The 20236-nt window shown below is 31.2% G+C and overlaps 1 protein-coding gene and 1 long non-coding RNA gene across 15 annotated transcripts in view; one reads left to right on the forward strand and one right to left on the reverse strand.

Moving 5' to 3' along the window:
* LOC120604400 (uncharacterized) overlaps positions 1 to 7668 on the reverse strand; it is a 149911-nt gene extending 142243 nt beyond the window's left edge. For both annotated transcript variants that reach the window (XR_005653324.1, XR_005653323.1), the window contains exon 1: positions 7579 to 7668. This is a non-coding gene — a long non-coding RNA (uncharacterized LOC120604400). The remainder of the gene's footprint in view (positions 1 to 7578) is intronic.
* The window catches only part of NLGN1 (neuroligin 1), a 957494-nt gene that overhangs the window by 557114 nt on the left and 380144 nt on the right, over positions 1 to 20236 (forward strand). The gene's annotated exons all lie outside the window — the stretch shown is intronic.

Below are 20236 nucleotides of genomic sequence, written 5' to 3' on the forward strand. Positions count from 1 at the left end.
TATGAAAGATAAATATAAACATATGTTTGCTATTTTCTCCCCACATATTTTTAGATCACATTGTGATTCCCTTGTATAAGCACTTACCATTATGAAGACTACTGATCTAAGTTAAAATGTTCATTATTATCAGGAGTATCATTCGGTGACATTATTTATGTATTGATACTATGTTTGAAGACCTTTCTCTTAATTGACCATTGAGAACAGTTTTAATATATCTAAAATAAGTAACTAGAAATACCTTTAACTAACAACCTTCATGATATTCTTAAAGTAGACTGGAATCTTTATATGGGTTCTTTCAGCTTTGTGAGTATATAAAAATTCCATCCAACAATCTGGAAGCCTTAAAGTGGGCCAAATTGCCACTTAGGCCTCCTCAAACTGTGCTCAAGAGAAGAGCACAGAAAACTGTGCCAAAGAACAAATGCAAGAGTGGAGGAATTAAGATCTCTATTTTAAAAATATTCCTCATTTTCAATTACTTCATAAGAATTCAAATTATACTTTATTACATTTCAGACTGTGATATTCAGCTGAAAGAAAAAGTTTTTAGCAAAAACATTTTTTAAGAGATGTTTTAAAATGTTGATAGTATGGTTAATTTGCTCAGTCTTGTTATATTTGTAGTGGCTAATATAAGTAAAAATGTATTCTGTTATTTAAAGTTTTCCCTTTTATTCTATTTTCCCAAAAATATAAGGCCTTTTATTAGTCAAAAATAAATTAGTGTTTACACCCTGCTCTCTAAAGCTCAAGAACTTCCCAGACAAGTAGTTGGTTGCTCATCTCTATTCAACATGACTTTATTTACATGTTGCTTGATGCGCTCTTTTTCACTAATGAGAAATAGATCTAAGAGGATTAGATGTAAGGAATGCTAAATTGAAATCCCATACTCCTCACTTTGAATTTTTATTTCATATCCTATACTGTTTGAGGTTTCCCAGGTGAAATATTAGTAATCGACTGTAAGAAAGGTTCTCTGTAATAGTTATGAGAGCTTAATCTAAACAGAGATTTTAGTTTTTAAATTTGTCTTGTGGTAGAGCAAGACGCAGTGCATATGAGCTAGGGCTCTGATGGAAACAGTCTGACTTAAAGTGAATATTTTTCCTGAGGCATGGGAAGATCACAGATTTGCACACAGTCTTTGCATTGCCTCAGTTCAAAGTTACTGTTGGCATTGGCCAGAACAAGTGATATGTCTCCGCCTAACTGCGTGAGGGCTGGTAAATATAGGGAAGCATACAATATGTCATGAGAATTACTGCTTCAGCCATGATGCTTAGTTATTTAAGGTAACACAAACTTTCTTTGTCTGATTGCTCAGAGATTCACTCTGAGATTCCACCTAAATATATTTTCTTTTAAAATTTCTAGTTACAATGACTCGAAAGTAAGAGCTTCTGGTGAGGATGTTTATGATGATTCATTCATTTGAAAACAATTACTAAATAGTTAATTTATTCTAGGCTCGATATTGTTGGGGATAAAAAGAGGAGTGAGACATAGTCTTACTGTTTCCTAGAAGCTTACTAATTTGTGTAAAAGACACATAAACTTATCAATATTAATGGTAAATGAATTCTCTCATTTATTTGACAGGTATTTGTTCATAGCCTATTAGGTACCAGGTCCTATTATATGTATCAGGACAAAGTTTCTGGTTCATAGTGATTATATTCTAGATGGGAGTAAGGAAATGTGTATAGGAAATAAACAAACAAAACGTCACATCACAGAGTGATAAGTACGTTAGGGAAAATTAAACATTATGATGCCCAAAGATGAAGCAGGAAACCTACTTTAGATTAGGTGATCAGAAAAGGCGCCATAAATGCTGAGACCTGAGGAGCCAGCCATACCAAGATATAGTGACGCAGCATTCTAGGGGAAAAGACCAGAAAGGACCAAGTTTCTTATATTATAATTAGTTAGATTACAAAAGCAGACTAGTGACACTGGAGCATAATATATCAGCAGTAGAGTGATAGGCAATTAATTTGGAGATGGAGGCAAAATTCAGATTATATAAGGTTTATAGGCTGAGGAAGGATTCTAGTGAAGAGCTGTAAATATGCATAAGCTATTTATGGAGCCAAATTGGTTCTATTCTCTTAGAACAGGGCAGGGGGTCCATGAGAAAAATGTTTGGGAGAGCGGATGCCTGAGCAGGATTTTAAAGAGTGAATATGAGTCAGCTGGCCCAGTAGAGTTGAGGGTCAGCACGTGCAGGGAACATTAAGCTGTACATTATTATTAGAGCTGAAAATGAGAGAAAGGGAACAGTAAAGTAAAACAATAAAGTAATGTCTTACTGTGCCAAGAATTTGGAGACATGGACAGTAAAGGACAGCACTTTAAAAGACCCCCCTCTTATTTTTGTGAGCCCCATAAAAATGTCAAATAAACAAAATTGTATCATTTTCCCCATTAATATGTGACTTGCCTAAAGAAATTAAAGGATGTTCTTATAATTTTTATAATCTCGAGTTTGCTAAAATTATTTTATTCTTATGATGAAAACTTATTCATTATATGTACATGTAATGGTGTGATTTGAGTTACTGTCATATTATATAGACATTCGTTGAAACATTTACTAATTTTGACACTGCTGATTTTTTTTTTGAAATGTGAATACTGACATGTTTTTTAAAAGTTAAATTTTGTAGGCCCTTTAAAAGCTTATGAGATATTTAAAAAACAAGGCTCAGGGTATAAATCCAGAAATGGGGGAGGATCTCTTCAAACATGATTAAGACAGGTGATTCCCAGGTAGTACGAATCCTTCAACATTTATCCAAGTAATAGTCACAGAATATTCTATCTTTCTAGTAGCCATTTTAGGTACTGTTTCAGAAGCAAACAAAAGAGACAAAATTCTATTCCCTGTTGTGCCTCATTCTAGTGAGAAGAGAAAGACAATAAACAAGATAAATAAGTAAAATATAGGGTATATTAAATAGTGATAGTTGTTGAGGAAAAATATACATCACAAAAGGTAGATAGAATATTTGAAAAAGGCGTGGTGAATTTTGATAGGGTATTCAGAGAAGGCTTTGAGCAAAAACCTGATTGAGATCACACCAATAGATATTAGGGAGAAGGATGTTCTAGGCTGAAGGAAAAACAAAAGCAAAAGAGCTGAGGGAAGGACTTGTATGTTCAAGAAACAACAGCTTGGCTTGCAGATGTGTTAGGTAGGTCCTGGAGAGTGGGATGGGGCAGACAATGTAGAGCTGCCCTTGGAAGGAACTTGGCTATTTTTTTCTTCTGAGTAATATGGAAAGGCATTGAAGAGTTTTCAACAATAATGCTATGACCTGAATTACTTTTTAACTGTCATCCTTTGGCTTCAGTGTTGAGAATAGAATGGAGGGAAACAAGAATGTAAACAGGGAGACCAAATAAAATATAATGGTGGCTTAGACTAGAGTGGCAAGTGTAAAGGTGGTGAGAAATTGCTTGATTTCTGGAGGTTTTGAAGATAGAACTAACAGGACTTGAGGGATGGATTAGAAGAGTCAAGGATAGTCCCAAGGTTTTTGTTCTTAGGCACTCCAGGAGGGAGCTTCCATATCCTGAGGAGAAGATGGCAGGAGGAACAATTTGCTGAAGAAAGGCAGGGGATCCGTTTTGGATATCAAGTTTGAAATGCCTATTAGGTATCAGAATGGAGCTTTATACTTGATAACTGGGTAAGTCTGGGATTCAGAAAAGAGATCTGGGCTACAGAGAAAATTTTGGAAAATTATTGGGTTTCCATAATCCAACTAATTATGACTTTCAGCATTTGGATTCCTTGGCACAGTTTACATGATTGGTTTTCTCAAATCCCTTTCATTCAGATTTCCATTTATTCTTCTGCCCTCTTGTATTATAACAGCCAACATTCAGCCCCTTCTTATTTAACACTTGTCCTTGAGCATAGTCATCTATCTAATGGTTTTAAATATCATCTGTGATGTTTTCTTCTTACCTACACTAAATAGCTAATTGATCCCAAGATGCACCATTGAGTGGTCATACTATTTTCCAGATGAGTTTTAGTAGGTTATAGAATTACTAGAGTATATAATAAATATATATTTATTTAAAAGTTCTTATAGTCAATCAATTTATCAGTATGTTTCCATGTGTTTAAATTGTTTACTTGGATTTATCTGCTCATATTAAAAAGATACCTATTTAATTTAGTAAGCTTTGCATACGGCTCAATCTATACTCATCAAAATTTATAATTCTCTAATTTCATAGATGAGTTAATAGAATTCCATTCAGCTCCCAGGCTGTCAGAACTTATGACATTCACGTGTATGTTTTGGTATGGTTTTAGCCAAGGGAAGTCATATATGCAGTGAAGCAGAGAAAGGAAAGAAGATTGCCATATTCGAATCTGTACCCTCAAAATGACAAAATGGGTCTATAGTAAATAACAGGTTAGTGCTTGGTATGCCTACAGTGTCAGTTGCAATACACAGCAGGCAAGTTATTTATGAAATAAGCTTCTTGAAAATATTTAGGTCTTATAATATGAATCTCATTTTATGTCCTTTTCAACAAAATAAATTGGCATTATCTATCTATTTAGAACACATAGTCACTTTATTGTTTTTTAAAATATGATGACACTGTATAGCTAAGAAATATTGAAGTACTCCAATCTAAGTAACGAACATAACATATATATTTTTAAAGTTTCTTTTGTGATATTTAGCTTTTTACACTTTAGGAAAAATAATAAAATATAATTTTCTAGAATACAAAGCAGTCTATGCCCATATTGCTCATATACTATTTGCATTGTATAGAGATATAATACTGATGAATTAACTGTCATGCGCCTGTATTTGCTATAAACGTTGGTCAGTATAGTGAATGTTCTGAAGAGATTACATGAATAACAAGTCCATGTTTACCTTGTCCTCCTAACCAAGATCTTTATTTATTCTTCCTTTAAAATTTTAAATATAGTTGGTATACAATATTGTGTTTGGTTATATTAGTTTCAGGTGTACGATATAGAGATTGACATTTTTATACCTTACAATATGGACAACCCACTAATCCTAGTAATCATCTGTCACTGTAAGAACTTACCACAATATAATTGACTATCTTCCCCTTCACTGTTTTACCCACTGGAGTTCTACATGAGAATGGAAGTTCAGAACTTTCAAGGAGACTGGTACAGAGTAAGATCAATAAAGAATATACTTGACCACCAGCCTTCTATAATAAGCATAGACAGACCATTTCAACTTTGGTCTAGAGCTATAGTTCTCAACTTAGTCATCCCTAATATCCCCCTTTAAAAGCAATGGTTTGTAATCACATTAAATTATTCTAGAAAAAAATATGCTTAGTATTGTATTACCTACCTAAGCACATATATTGTTTAAATATATCAACCAAATGTTCTATCTGTAAAATAAAACAGAAGATAAAAGGAAAGTGACTTTGAAAGAAATATGTGTTTCAAAGGGCAAGTTTTGTATCAGCGCTGTGCTACAAGACATAGAGAAATAGTCAGATGCCTTCCTCTATATGTAGAAACACCATGAACACATAGCTACGAAGGCAGATTGAAGGACACTGATGTGTGACACTGGTGGATCAGACACTGCTAGTGGTATTGTTATTGGGTGATGTCATTTTCCAAACTAGTATAAAAGTCTTAATAAAGTTTCAAATAAAATAAAGTACCATGTTTGTACTTTGTACAAAGTGTCATAACTGTTGCTTTTAATTGTTATGAAGAAAACAGGACAATTTTTCATTTTGTATGACAGTCCCATGCATTGCACAGCTGTCTAACCTACTTTATATCAGTTAAAAATATACTTGCAAATTTGTTAAACCTTTAAATTGAGAACCCTCAATCTAGAACTTTTGGTGACTCATTATAAGTACTGGAGGGATGACATGGCCATACATCATTTATTATAATTAAACAGTGATACATACAGAACCTGGACAGAAATATTTTGGATTTCTCTTTCTTTTTGTTGTTCTTATTCACTTTAGAGGTTGAATAGCCAACCAATCATTAATTATTATTGTTTCTCATACAGCTTTGCCTATATTCTACTTCATTCTTTAAAAAAAGTGATTTATTCTGATCATGAAATCATTAAAATTCTCGTTTCTTCCAACACATATATTGCTTATTCAATTTATTTTTTCTTTTATATCTCATTAGATCATTACTACTAAATTTTCTACCACATAATAGTGCCACATTATGTGCTATTCATTAGTTATGTCAAGTCATATTTTTACCCTGCAAAAATAAATCTCTCAGTTTGCTAGGAAAGTGTTTTTAAACATTAAAAACAAAAAGACATGTTGAAATGCCTCCTTTTAAAGAACAGAAAGATTATTAAGATATAAAAGACTATGTTCATCATCAAAGCTAATATTTTCTTGAGTTATTAAATTTCGTTAGTTTAGTAAAGTCGGAAAAGTTAACTTCTAGCCCACATTAAAAATATATTGTTATAACTGTATTTTATTTAAAAAGTAATACATGTGTACAGTAAAAGTAATTAAATAAAAAAAGGTTAGAAAAGAGATAGAAAAGTGTTCCCTTTTACCCCATATTCATAGCCTTTATAGTCTTTTAAGTCTTATATAGGACTATACATTTTTTTATATAGTCAACTTTACATATTTTTACATAGTCGAATGTATATATTTTAAATGGCTTTAACATTTTATGCATTGCTTTATAAACCAAGTTTATATGGTCTTTTCAAATCAGTCTATTTTTTAATAATCGCATTATTTTTAAGGACTATTTTTCAATTAAACTTATAATTGTTCTAAGATTTACTTTTGCATGTAGGAAAAAAGATTTGTTTTGGCATATAGAAAATAAAAATCAAACTTTTCTCCTCAAAACCATGTTTTCTTCAAATGACAAACTCAATGTCATTTTTGATTTATATATATTTCTCACTAATTTAAAATGCTAACTTTTTATATTCTGAATTTATATTATATTTACATACACATTCATATTCTGGACTTTCTGTTTCATCTTGTAGTTTAGCTGTATGTATTTATATGCACATACCAAACTTATTTATGTAGCTTTATAATATCTTTTGTTGTTGGGCATGGGTAATTCCTTCCCTGTATTACTCTTTATTTTTCAGAAAAATTCTGACCTTCTCCATGTATTATTTTTTCTACGTGCATTTTTTGAAACAAATCTTTTAGTTATAAAATTTTATCATATAGTATTGGGATTTCATTACATATTTACTTAAGGAATAACATCTTTCACAGCAAATTATTCTATAGAAAACATAGTTTTCTATTCACTCAAATAAAGCTATTTGTTTAGTTAATTCTCATATTTACAAATGATCTGATACTTTTCTAAATTTTATAATAATAACAACAACAGCAACAACAACAACAACAACAACAATTACCACTTATAGAGCACTGTCTTTTCCAAATGCTATGTTACAAGTTTTACACATATTATCTCATTTAATTCTTGCACCATGTAATCATATAAGTGAGGAAATTGAACATCAGAGAAGTTAAGTAACTTACATATGTTTGCAGCTAGTTGGAGGCAGTACTGATTACAGAACCCAGATTGACATGAATTTAAAGTTCATACTCTCACTATATTTATCTCTATTTAATCACTCTGATTTATCAAGGGAAAAAAAGGCAAACAAAGTTTATCTACAAACTGAGCAGGAAAGTTAACAGAGATATCCTGTGGACTTCACATGATCAAAAGTGCATTGCTATGCTTTCCATTTCACCAGAAGTAAACTGGAATAAAGGTCATTCATTGTTTATAGAACAATGTGGGCTGTCTAATTCTGCCAGTGGATGCTTTGCTTACTGAAATTTTCTTATAACTAATAATCTTCCTAAATATATCACAAGAGAAAATATTTATTGATAATATGTAGAATTTTCCCCTACTACGTTTGTGTGTTTGTACCTTTGTAATTTTTCTCAAAGTTAGTAGTGATTCTTGTAGTTGACTCTAAATACTGTACATATTTTATTGGAAAACCAGTTTGAAAATGTTTCATGCATTTTCATACACTGTTATTGTGTCAGTGCATAGACAGACAAAAAGGAGAGGCTTCTCAATAAAAGATCTGTTTAATTTGCAATTGATAGTTGATAAAATTGCCTTTGTTAAAATACTCTTGGAGTCATAATTTAAATTTGTAACAAATTTAAGGCTCAGATGTTTTCTTTGGGAACTCATTTTATTGTCAATAATCTAAGTCAAAAAAATTTTTTTAAATAATCTAAGTCAATGGGCTATTTATTTTAATAGAGATGTAGTATATATTGAATAATACATGTTACTATATATAATATATATAGGTAATAGTGTATTTAATATTTTACACACACACCAATTCTCTCATCTATGCTTTTATATATTGCCAAGAAGATATAAAATAATATTTGGATTCAACAGATACATAAAACATAAAAGTTTTAAATATTGATTTAAACTCACAAATTACAATCCAAGAATACTAGCTGTTTCCTTCTGGGAGGGAAAGAAATGATCATGTGTTAAATCTTGAAAATGAAAAACTTAGGAGAACAAATATAGCTCAATACAACATATAATTTAATAGACTTAAGGAAGTTAGAAAAAATGTATTTACATATCACTTTGGCATTTATGAATTGTTTTCACAGTTCTTATCTCATTTGATCCTCACAACATCTCTGTAAAGTTGGCAAGGTAAGTGTTAATTCCATTTTGTATGCAGGACATCTGAGACTCAGTGATGTTAGCAACTCCACTAATAGTTGTTACATACCAGAGCTAGAACTTGCGACCAGGTATCCTCACTCAGGATAAAAATGTAACTTCAAAATGGTAAGATAAATCTATAACATAAATCTATACCATCATAACTATTGGAGATATTGAAGACACTAGAATTTTTTGGAGTACGGTCCTTTTTGATGCCTTATATATCAAGTCTAAATCATTAGGACAATTCTATAATGACTTAAGAGTCTTAAAACATTATTGGTAAGATATATACTGGCATTTTAAAGTGTTATTCATATTATGAAGTTGATTATTCTTTGGTGTTAGCACCATATTACTACTTCTGTTTCTATTATAACTAATTGTCATAGTAAAAATTGTAGTACTATGGATAAAAATAATAATGATTTATTGATTTATAGACTTTACATGCAAATCAGAAGATTTTATAAATTTAATTTTAAAGAGAAATGTGTAGGTTCCTGACAATATATTCTCACAAATTAAACAAGATAAACTTGCAGAAAAAATATCATTCTATGGAATTTTCTTTACAATTTATTCCAAGCAATTTAAATTTAATTTAATTTATATATCACATTTTAATGTGCTATTATGATTTATGAAAAAGTTCCTAAACTTCTGAGACTCAACTTCCATCTCCTCCATTATTGAGAAAGGAACGTTTTCAGTCCCCTATTACTATCCCTGAACCATAATTTTTCTAAATTCAGGCAGTGTGGTACAATCTCATTGGTGGCAGCAAAAGTATAGCATTTATATAACTTCAAATTATAATGAGCACTTCTGGTTTGGATGTTTTCTAAAGCTGACAAAATTTATAATACTCACATTGGAAATTACTTGCTAAATTGATCTAAAGTTCCCATATTGATCTACTGGGTAATGTGATATTCAATTTTGAAAAAAAAAAAAACTATAATGTGTATTATAAAAATCATCTAAAATATATCTACATAATAGGTGTTACTATCACCTTTGGAACTTTTGAACCCTTTCTATGTATTCACATAATGTACTAAATAATTTTAAAATTACATATTGAAGAAAAATCTTTTTTTCCTCCAAACAGTACATAAAAATAAGAAATAAGAAATTAGGAGTACTCGATCTGCATTCTTAGTTTACCTCCTTGAGGCTCATAGTATAGCTACTTTACTTTTTAAAGACAAAAAAGGAGTTTTTTTAAAGTTCTAAAAGCACATAAAATTAAGATACATTAGAGTAACATTTCTATTAATTTAAAAAGGTGTTTATATTTAAATATACTAATCATAGAAATTATAGAACAGAGGAAAATCTGCTTTAGGACAGTAAACATAGGCAAGTCTCCATTTTTTATGAGACAAGCTAAATGTTGAGCAAAAAAGGTAGACTGTCTGCTTCTCTGAATCTTAGCATGGAAATGCAAACTCAGTGACTTCTTGAACATTTAGATTCAAATTTCACTGTATAAAGTGTTGTACATTTGTATCCATATATTAAAGTGCTAATTAATTTTTTCTACTGCAGAGTAGAAATTTGTTATTTTTGATGGTTGCAAATCAAATCAGAAAAATATGAAAGAATAACTAACCAAAGTGTATGTGTGTAAGGTGAGTTTCTATGCAGAGAAGGGAGGTGAGAAAATGGTTGGTCACTGTATGCAATTCCAGATAATGTGTCAGTATTCCTGATCTGAAATGTTTATATAATTTCATAATTTTATTAGGTCAACTTGTATTTTTAAACATCTTTATTGATGTATAATTGATACTAAAAACTAAATATATGTAAAGTACATAATTTGATGAGTTAGGAAATCTGCATACCCATGAAACTACCACCATGATCAATGTAATAGACATATTCAACACCTCCAAAAGTTTCTTTATGTGCCTTTGTTATTATTGTTATTGTGTTTGTTTCATTTTGTGGTAAGAACACGTAATATGAGATCTAACCTCTTAACAAATGTTTAAGTGAATAATACAGCACCTCTGATATTAGACATTATACTATACCACAGATATCCAGAATTAACTCACCTTACATAACTAAAACTATAGCACTTGTAAAACAGCTCCCATTACCCTCTCCCAGTAGCCCCTGGTAACCACCATTCTATTCTCTGTTTCTATGAGTTTGACTATTTTAGATTCATCATATAAATGGAATCTTATAGTGTTTGTTCTATGATTGACTTATTTCACTAAGCATGATTTCCTCCCAATTCATCCATGTTGTCACAAATGGTAGGATTTCCTTTTTAAAGGCTGAATAATATTCCACTATATGTATTTCATTATACGTATTTTCTGTATTCATCTGTCTGTCGATGGACATTTAGTTTTGTTTTGTATAACGTGGCTATCATAAATAGTGCTGCAACAAAAACTCCTATTTTTTGAAATTTTACAAATGTCATACTTACACACATATTTTATAGTCTAACTTTGATTTTACAAAATGAGAAACAGTGCTACTCAGGTAAGTGATAGGAAATGATGGCATAATTGAGACTAGAACCAGATTTTTTTATTCTTTTGGCAAGTCTTGTTTCTTTACATAGTGCCTGTTAACCTGAGCATTTTACTTAGTGTGAACAGTTGAAATTGCATATCTCCTGGTCATCTTGTTATTTTGACAGGGAAAATTGAAAGACATATTTTGAAGGACATATATAAAAACAACATTTTATTTTTATCTGTTTTAACATTGGATTTGGCTAAGGGTATAGCCTTGTAAAACAGGTATAGCCCCGCAAAATTTGAATAATTTACATTTATCATATTTTGTATTACCAGTTGCAGTTTCCTGAACTATTTTATCTTGAAATTTAGCCTTTTTAGCCTTTATGTAGTGATTTGTTCACTTAATTTGGGTTACGACATTTATCAAGTGAAAATTTGCTTAGTAATTTTGTATACCTTTGAAAATTTAAGCTCTTTGTTTAGCTTAACAAAGCTAAACAAATGTTTAAGTGCATAATACACTTAATTTTTACCAACCCTAGTCTAAAAGTCAATTCCATTACACTCTATGTTTAATATGAACTGGGTATTTGTCTTTTTATTTAACGCTAGATTTCTAGCCTTAAATCCCTGCCTGTCACATGAGAGCCACTTAAGAAATATCTGTCAAATGAATGAACGATCCACTGCTGCTTTTCTATGAAACTTGTAAAAAAAAAAAATAAAGTGGCTAATTATGTTGATAGAGTTTCAGAATATTTCCAAGAACTTCTGAATTGCTTAGAGAGAGAAAAAAATTGGGGCTTATGATTGCTGAGGCAATGGATTCTATACTCATAGAGTGAAATTGTCTCTATGTTTGGAATCCTGAGAGTATGCGAATAAAAATATGATGTGCAAGCAGTCTAGTTTGACTGATGCTTCACATGAAAAGTCTTACTGTTATTGAACTATATTTTTTTCTTCTGCATATATTCATTCAGTTGAAGATGTTACAGTGTATAAATTATTTTTTATTGAGCGAACCATTTTTTCTTAGTTTAATTTTATATTATCAAGAACCAAATTTTGAAAAGAAAAATAGAACCCTCATAATGATATTTCTTTAACTCTTTGAATTGGATGATTACTTTTTAAAAAAAAATATAGATTAAACATAGATTTATCCAGTCAGTTATATTACCTTTGGTTAATATAAATAGGAAAAAATATTCATCAATCTTTGCTTAATACGTGATTTAAACTTAAATCATGTAAATCCATAGTCATTGCCCTATCATTGTTTTACTTTTTAAAAAGTTTCTAGTTAGTTTAGAATGTTTACATGAATATAAATTTGTCATATTGTTAAACAATGCATTTTTACCTAATGATGAGCTTAGTCAAGTCATCAGCTTGATGAGGCTCCAAAGACCCTCTGAAGGGCTTTAAAAATTAGCGTGCACTTTTTTTTTTTGTAGTAAGAACATTTAACATGATGCCTACCCTCTTAACAAATGTTTAAGGCTATGTAGATAATGCTTAAAACACCCCAAAATTAACATCGGTGAGGAAAAAGTTTATATGGGCTAACTAAAACCACTGTATCACATCAGGAAATGTGTTACTATGACTATAGCTAGTAGCTCTACTACTATTTTCCCCCACTTAATAGATAAAGCAACTGAGATGCAGAAAAAATGAGTAATTTGAAATATCACACTGTTGATAAATGATTGATGTGAACATTTGAACCCAGAGACAACTTGAGGCAGAGATTCAGCCTAACTACTATGCTGTTTTACAAATTAAAACCTTAGTTAGGGTATATCTTATGTTTAATTTGACAGACAAATTAAGATCAGAAATCTAGTGACAGTTTTGAGGCAGAACGATATTCTGTGATTAAGAAAATAATGGCGGATAATAACTAGGTACATAACGATGGCAGACTATACAGAGGATACATGTTACCTACACAGGAACAAAGGGGGATTGCATTAAAAACGTGAGCATGAAAAGAAGAAGGATTTGTTTTTGTTTGTGAGAGATATTAGAGGGCACTTCATGAATGGATGGAAGAAAGAGGAGTCAAAGATGAAACTATGTTTTTGATATGTCTTACCTAGTTTTTGATACTTGCAAACATGACTAACTTACTTGTACCGCCCCATTTCTTCTATCAGTCCTGCGGATATGTCGATGTCACCCCATTTTAAGAATTATAAAGATACAGATGATTTCACACTGTGAGCATAGAAACTACCAGCTTTATAATAATTATTCCTTACTTTTTCCAATGTTTAAGGAATTTTAAAGTTTTTGAAAATATTTCGGAACTTTACCAAATAATTATCTTTTTATCTATATTTACATCAAAACACAGAGAAGGTGTTTTAAAGAGAAATCAGAGTGGAAGAAAAGTGCTGTATTGATTTTGTTTTTATCTAGAATGTGTGGGTTTGTTTACAAGTTGGTGGGTATATTTAGAGGGGTGATCCTACAACTGTATCTATATTTATAGCTATATCTACATATTCTAAACCAAATACCAATCAGGTGTGACAATTTCATGGTAGTCCATAAAACTGATGTTGTGATGTTATAAGTAGATCATTATTGCTAGTTTATACATTTTCTCCAAATATAAAACATCTAGTATGACTTTGTGCTGTTTTTCCCAAACTAAGGCAGCTTTGGAAAAGTTTTCAATCTAACACCTGAAGTAGATGAAATTGGGAGAATTGTTTTGTCATTCACAAACTATATGGGATAGAGGATGAGTTTAGTCATTTCCATGTTTAGTGATTTATGCTCATAATGAGATAGTCAGGTGGACATGCCCAGATGAGCAACAAACACTGATCTGTAGTTCTGGAGGGAGCTGTTGGTTGGAGATGTACGTTCAGAAGGTATCTTTAGAGGACATAGCTGAAGTCTTGGGTGAAAATAAAAGTACTAAAAAGTACTAAAGGAGAAATATTGAGAACAAAATACACTGAAGGTGAAAACTTTGGAAAAGCCTATAGAAGTAGAAGAAATCACAGCAAAGAAGGATCAGCATAAGAAGAAATACAGGGCCAAAGGGAGAGCCAAGGGATGCAATAAGATAAAAAGGAGCGGTCGGTCCTCCAAGGAGGCAATGGAAAACACTGGTGGCTTGGGAGGTCATGGGTGCATTTGGGAACATAGATTTTATAGAGTGATAAGGCCAGAATTCAAATGGTAAACAATTAACGAACTTATGTTTAGTGAGGAAGAAAGACCAGCCATCGTAGAGTTCTCTATCAAGAAGATTGGTAGTAAGGGGGAATGAAACAGAGAGGGTGTTTCGAGAAATCAGAGTGGAAGAAAAGTGCTAATTTGGGTTTTATTTACTGGTGGGGTGTGTGAGTTCATTTGCATGAAGGTGGGTGTATTGGAGGGTGACCTTACTCACCCTTAAGGGAAATTAAAAAATGAAAACAAAAACAGTGACGAATGAGGGTTTAATAAGGGAATTCATAATTGATACAACAAGTTACTGAAACATGAGGGATAGACTGAGGTACTCAGGCTTGAATTCAGAATACATTTTCTTCACACTTAATGGCAGAGTAAGAAAAATTTTCAACTTGCTTGAAAAAAATCTGCTTATACGTTTAGATTTCTTGATTTAGATTGTAAGTATTAGAAAGAAGACAGTGAATGAAAATATTTTTAACTGTTTTATTATAGACATTTATTTAATAGAGTGAGCATAGTACTAGCCTTATTTTACATGATTATTCATCAACATTCTCATTCGTTTGACATTTATTTAGCCTGTAATAAGGTTTACCCACTATACCAGAAAAAAAAAAGACACAGTTGCTGAATTCAAAGAGTTTGGAACAATCAACGGTTATAATAAAGAAAAGATTCTGACTTAGGGATGAAAATATTATCTTAAATATGGGAAAATTCTTTGTACTGGTAAAATGCCATGCATTTAAGATGGTATCTCTAGGGAGGAAAGGAGTTTGTGGAAAAGACCACTGGATTATGTAAAAAGAGTTTGGCAGTAATCTTAAAAAATAGTGATTTCCATAAAATAGTATCTCACTCTTCATTTTGTTAGTTCCATGCTCCCACTATTCCTGCTGATGTTAGTTGAACTGATTCTAATATATTAGTAGGCTTATATGGCTACATGTGGAGGAACAAATATAATTTTAAGTAATCTCATAATGTGTACAATGAATCTGTGTCTTGGTGATCAAACCCTGCAATTTTATTACAGCATCAATACATAATAGGACATGCTTTATTGTACCTTCAATAATAGCTTCTGTGTGCTGTGAGGCATAAGGCCAAATTTCATCTACCTTTTTTATTTTACTATAGAACATCTAGGTTAATGATCTTCTATTAAACAAAAATCAAAAAGCACATCTGGAGTATATTAATGTTATAATGAGAAATGTCTATGGTTATATAGAACAAATCAATCTTTTCAAACATTTCTTTAGGATTCAGTAGTATTCACATTAGATAGATAGATGATAGATAGATAGATAGATAGATAGATAGATAGATAGATAGATAGATAGATAGATAGATAGATAGATGTTAGATAGACAAACAGATAAATTATTCGAGCAGCGACATAATAGGAAACATAGAAAATTAGAGCTGGTAGGGACTTAAATAGAAATTATCTAGTTCAGTTCCTTCTTTATAGGCCAAAAATTGCGGTGAGGTGAAATAAAAGTGAGAGGAAAAACCGGGACTTTCCTATTTTTTCATTAATTTTTAGTTCATAGTTTAGTTTTTAAAAAAGCTTTTTATATTACATTTTAATTTAAAAATTCTTGTTATCACAGCACTCAACACTTGGTCTTACACCCATCTGTTCATTCATCTATTTACACTCACTTCTATAATGGTAATTTTCTTGATGGGCTATGTTTTACTTATTTGTGTCTCTAGTACAACTCCTAGAACATAGTAGGTAGTCTGAAAAAATTAGTATGAATTACCCATCTATTCTAAATTCTAAATTTTCCACTTAAACATCTATCAACTGTTGCCAAATGAAGCCTCCTCGAACCTCTTCCCTCTGTTAAATTCTCTAGCCTACCAGGGTACACTCTTAGTAGATAACAACATGACCCAGGGCTCAGTGCTTTTGCATAAGATAAATGGATCCTGGTATTTCAGGGACATTTCTGAGGTGCACATGCCCAAGTATTTAGGTGGAGGTTAAAAAGGGATCTAAAGATTACCTGTAGCGCTTGGGATGAGAGAAAGTGGGAGGAGGATAGAATGGACCTAAGCCTAGGAATACTCATTAAGATCTCATCAAATTACAAGTTTTTTAATTCTCTTGATGCTATAACCAGGACTCTGACCTGGAGAGATGGGGAATTTGATTTCACTGTGTGCTAGCCCCTCCCATTTACACAAATGTCTTGAATTGAGCCATCAAGCGTCCTGACATTATGATATTTTACTTTACTGAGGAATAAATTAAATCGTGGGAAAATTTACTCAAGAGTAAAATGAAATACGTGTGCTCACAGAATTACACCAATCTGACACTCTACCTTCCACGTAATTAGGACCTCTGAACTCACATAGATAGTCCCTTGCTGTCTATGAGTTACTAAATTGAATGGAAGCTTTTCCTTTAATAACCATATGAATAGTGGACATTTTCCTTATGTCTAAAAGAATCAAGGAGCCACTCTAGTAAATATCTCCATTAAGTATAAATAGGTAAAAAAAAATTTAAAGCCTTTCATAATTATTTTTTTCTATTGTTCCATGAGTGCACAAGAAAGAAAAATGTTGAATTGCCCTTTAGGCTTAATAGTATTCCAAAGCAGTTGTCTTAAAAAGGTATATTAAAGGTGCCTCTCTTACATCTTCCTTTATCTGATTAGATGTTTAAAAAACAACATTTTGAAATGATGAACTTGCAAAAGACAGTTAAATATGCTCTTGCTTAAAAAAATACTGCTATGAGAAGGTTGTTTAAAAGATATCTTGGAATTGCATTCTGAGATGACAACTGATGAATGACTTTGTTTTGATCTTTTTTCTTTTTGGCCAGAAAGACTATTTATATATTACTGAGATCTCTAAATGCATTTTCCTCATATCTTAAAGATGGCAGGATTACTTACAAAATGCAAATTAAATACAAAGGGAAAACAGACATTTTGACCAAATCCTTAATTCTTCAAATATATGTTTCTCCCAATGACTACTACCAGCTATATTAGAAATGTTAGCTTTAAAGTGAGTGGTTTATTCCAATGAAAAGTTTAAAAAGTTGTATTGTTGTATTGTTTTAGGCACTCATAAAAATTTATATTCATTATAAAATTATAAGTATGTGGAGAAAAAGATAAAACTATTATATTATAAAATTCATTCAGCTTTATCTTTTTCAACCTATATCTCTGTAATTCAGCCTTGGCCACATGAGCATATTTTTAAAAATAACAAAGAAGTTAATCATATCAATTATTCCCTTTAAAAATAACTGTTATTTTCATTCAACCAATAAGTTAATAGGAGAAAAACTTACATTTAGTGCTATTATATAATTCAAGCATTTATTGAGGATTTGAAACAAGTTAGGTAAATATAATGTCAAAGCAAAAAATAAAGACATTTGATAAACAGAAGTTTTCTTCTCTTAAGAGACTCACAGTCTAATAATTAGTAACAAACAAGTACTTTCATGTCTCCCTGTACTGAACATTTATTTACTCTGTGCCAGCTCTATTGCTAATGGCAGAGCATGATTTCTCAACCAATATTACCTGGATTAAATTATAGATTCTACAATTACTAGCTGTGAGACCATGAGTATGTTGCTTAACTCCTCTTTCATTTTCTGTAAAATAGTAATAATTATGATCTAATGTACTTATAATTTAATACATTGATAAGGATAAAGAGTCTAAAAGAGTTTGGTACACAGTACATGTGAAATCAGTAATGACTATCTATAACTCAAATTTTCATTTCACAACTATGAGATACATATCATAATCTCTGACAGAGAATTTGAGAGAAGTCAGGTCAGTCTTCCAGGCTGTATTCTAGAGAGGGCAGAGCCATGAAGCAAATCCCGCATCAGCTCACCAGACTCCCAATGCCACTGGTCTTCACACTGGTTTTTAAATTAATTTTAACATTTAGAAATCTTTAAGTCCTTTGTCTCACAAGGCAGTAATAATATAAAACTATATCAATTTTTTTTGACAACAAATGTCATCTTTGATGCTAAAATGTCTTACTCTTCCATTGCTTTTAGCATTTAATACAATAGAGTGTCATTTCCCCCTGAACAGCTGAGAAAGAGAAGATTTGAAATAAGCAATAGGCCTTCTAGAAAATCGTTCTGCATTTACTAAAGTATAGACATTCACCTTCCAATTTGAAATACCTGGTGATGTTATCAGGCATTTTTCCTTTTATTTTTAATAAATATTTTATTTAATCTTTATGAATTGTTTCGTCTTCTTTTGGGCTTTAATGAGATGTAAACTATTTTATTTTCTAGCTCTTATAGAATTAAACATTATCTATTGATGTTAAAAATTAGCTATAATTACCTGCAATAGATTTCTTTTTAAATAAAACTCATAAAGAACTAAAAGATCATTTTCTAGGCATAAGGTGTGTACATGGGGTTCTAGGGTTGAGGAAAAATTACATGTGAAATGAGAAACCACTTGAATAGGAAATAACACTCTAAAATACATCAGAGATATAGGTTATAGCTAATAAATTTATAACTACCATATAATGAAGAGAAAAATGTTTTTGTACATGGGTAAATATATTTTTTCCTAAAACTTAATAGTTTTTGTTGTTTGAATTACTCTATATGTGGTACCAGATAGATTTGTACTTCATTTTAATTCCTATTAGTCACTTTTCAGTCTCTAACTAACCTTCGTAGACATGAAGGTATAAAATGTTTGACAAATTCAATTTCTGGTTGACTCGTCAAGAAAGCAGGCCTCCATGTGCGTCACTCAGTCATCTGAAGGATCATAAGACAAATTAGACGAAGCAAGAGACTGCAAAGTAACACTAGGTCCTTCATCTAGATATATTTGAACAACTTACAAACAGTAGGGTTCACCTGTTACTAGAAGCTTGTTTGAAAATTCATACTATTTTACTAATATAAAATCTATGGTATAAAAAATGTTAAGCACATTTTTAGGTTAGTAATTAAGCATCATTCAGGTATGAGTTCTATGCTGTCTTAAAATACCACTTCAACCAATGCTAATTATGTATTCCTAGTCGAGTACCATGGGGCAGAGGTAGGAACGTGGTAAGAAAACATGATGTGGTGCAGGGCACTGATTGGAAGTTATTCCTGTTGTAACTTTAGCCACTAGGATGGATTTAGATAACCCATTTTGACTACCTGAGGCTCTTTCTTCATACATAAAATTATGACTGGTTGCTATGTTCTTCTACTGTGATACAATTCTTAGATCTAGTGACTGAAAATTCTCCATTTAATAAATAGATGTTTTCTTTCAGAAGTATAAGTGACTCATAATTCATTGATATCACCAAGTGTATTTGAGCTCAAATGTAAGAGAGTCATATATACTAAAATAAAATATATTTATCTGAGTATATTTTCCCTATATTAATGTATTTGTTTTAATTTTATATATATATATGTATATATATATATATACATATATACATACATATACACATTTTTTCATATTAAATAGATTACTTGCTGTAAAAAAAAAAAATACAGGAAAAAAATGTAATGAAGATTGTAAAAAGCCCTGATGTCTCACCGTCCACTGAAAAATAGTTTGGTGCACATCTTTCCAAACATCAGTCCTTGTATTAATACATACCGAGGCATTTAAAAATTTTTTTTTTTACTACACATTATCTACCGTGCTGTGCACTTTGCTTAGGCTATTTCATCTAATCCTTAAAACAATCTGTGATGTAGGTGGTGTTATTC

The sequence above is a fragment of the Pteropus medius genome, unplaced genomic scaffold, assembly GCF_902729225.1.
Source record: "Pteropus medius unplaced genomic scaffold, Ma_sr-lr_union100, whole genome shotgun sequence".
NCBI lineage: Eukaryota > Metazoa > Chordata > Mammalia > Chiroptera > Pteropodidae > Pteropus > Pteropus medius.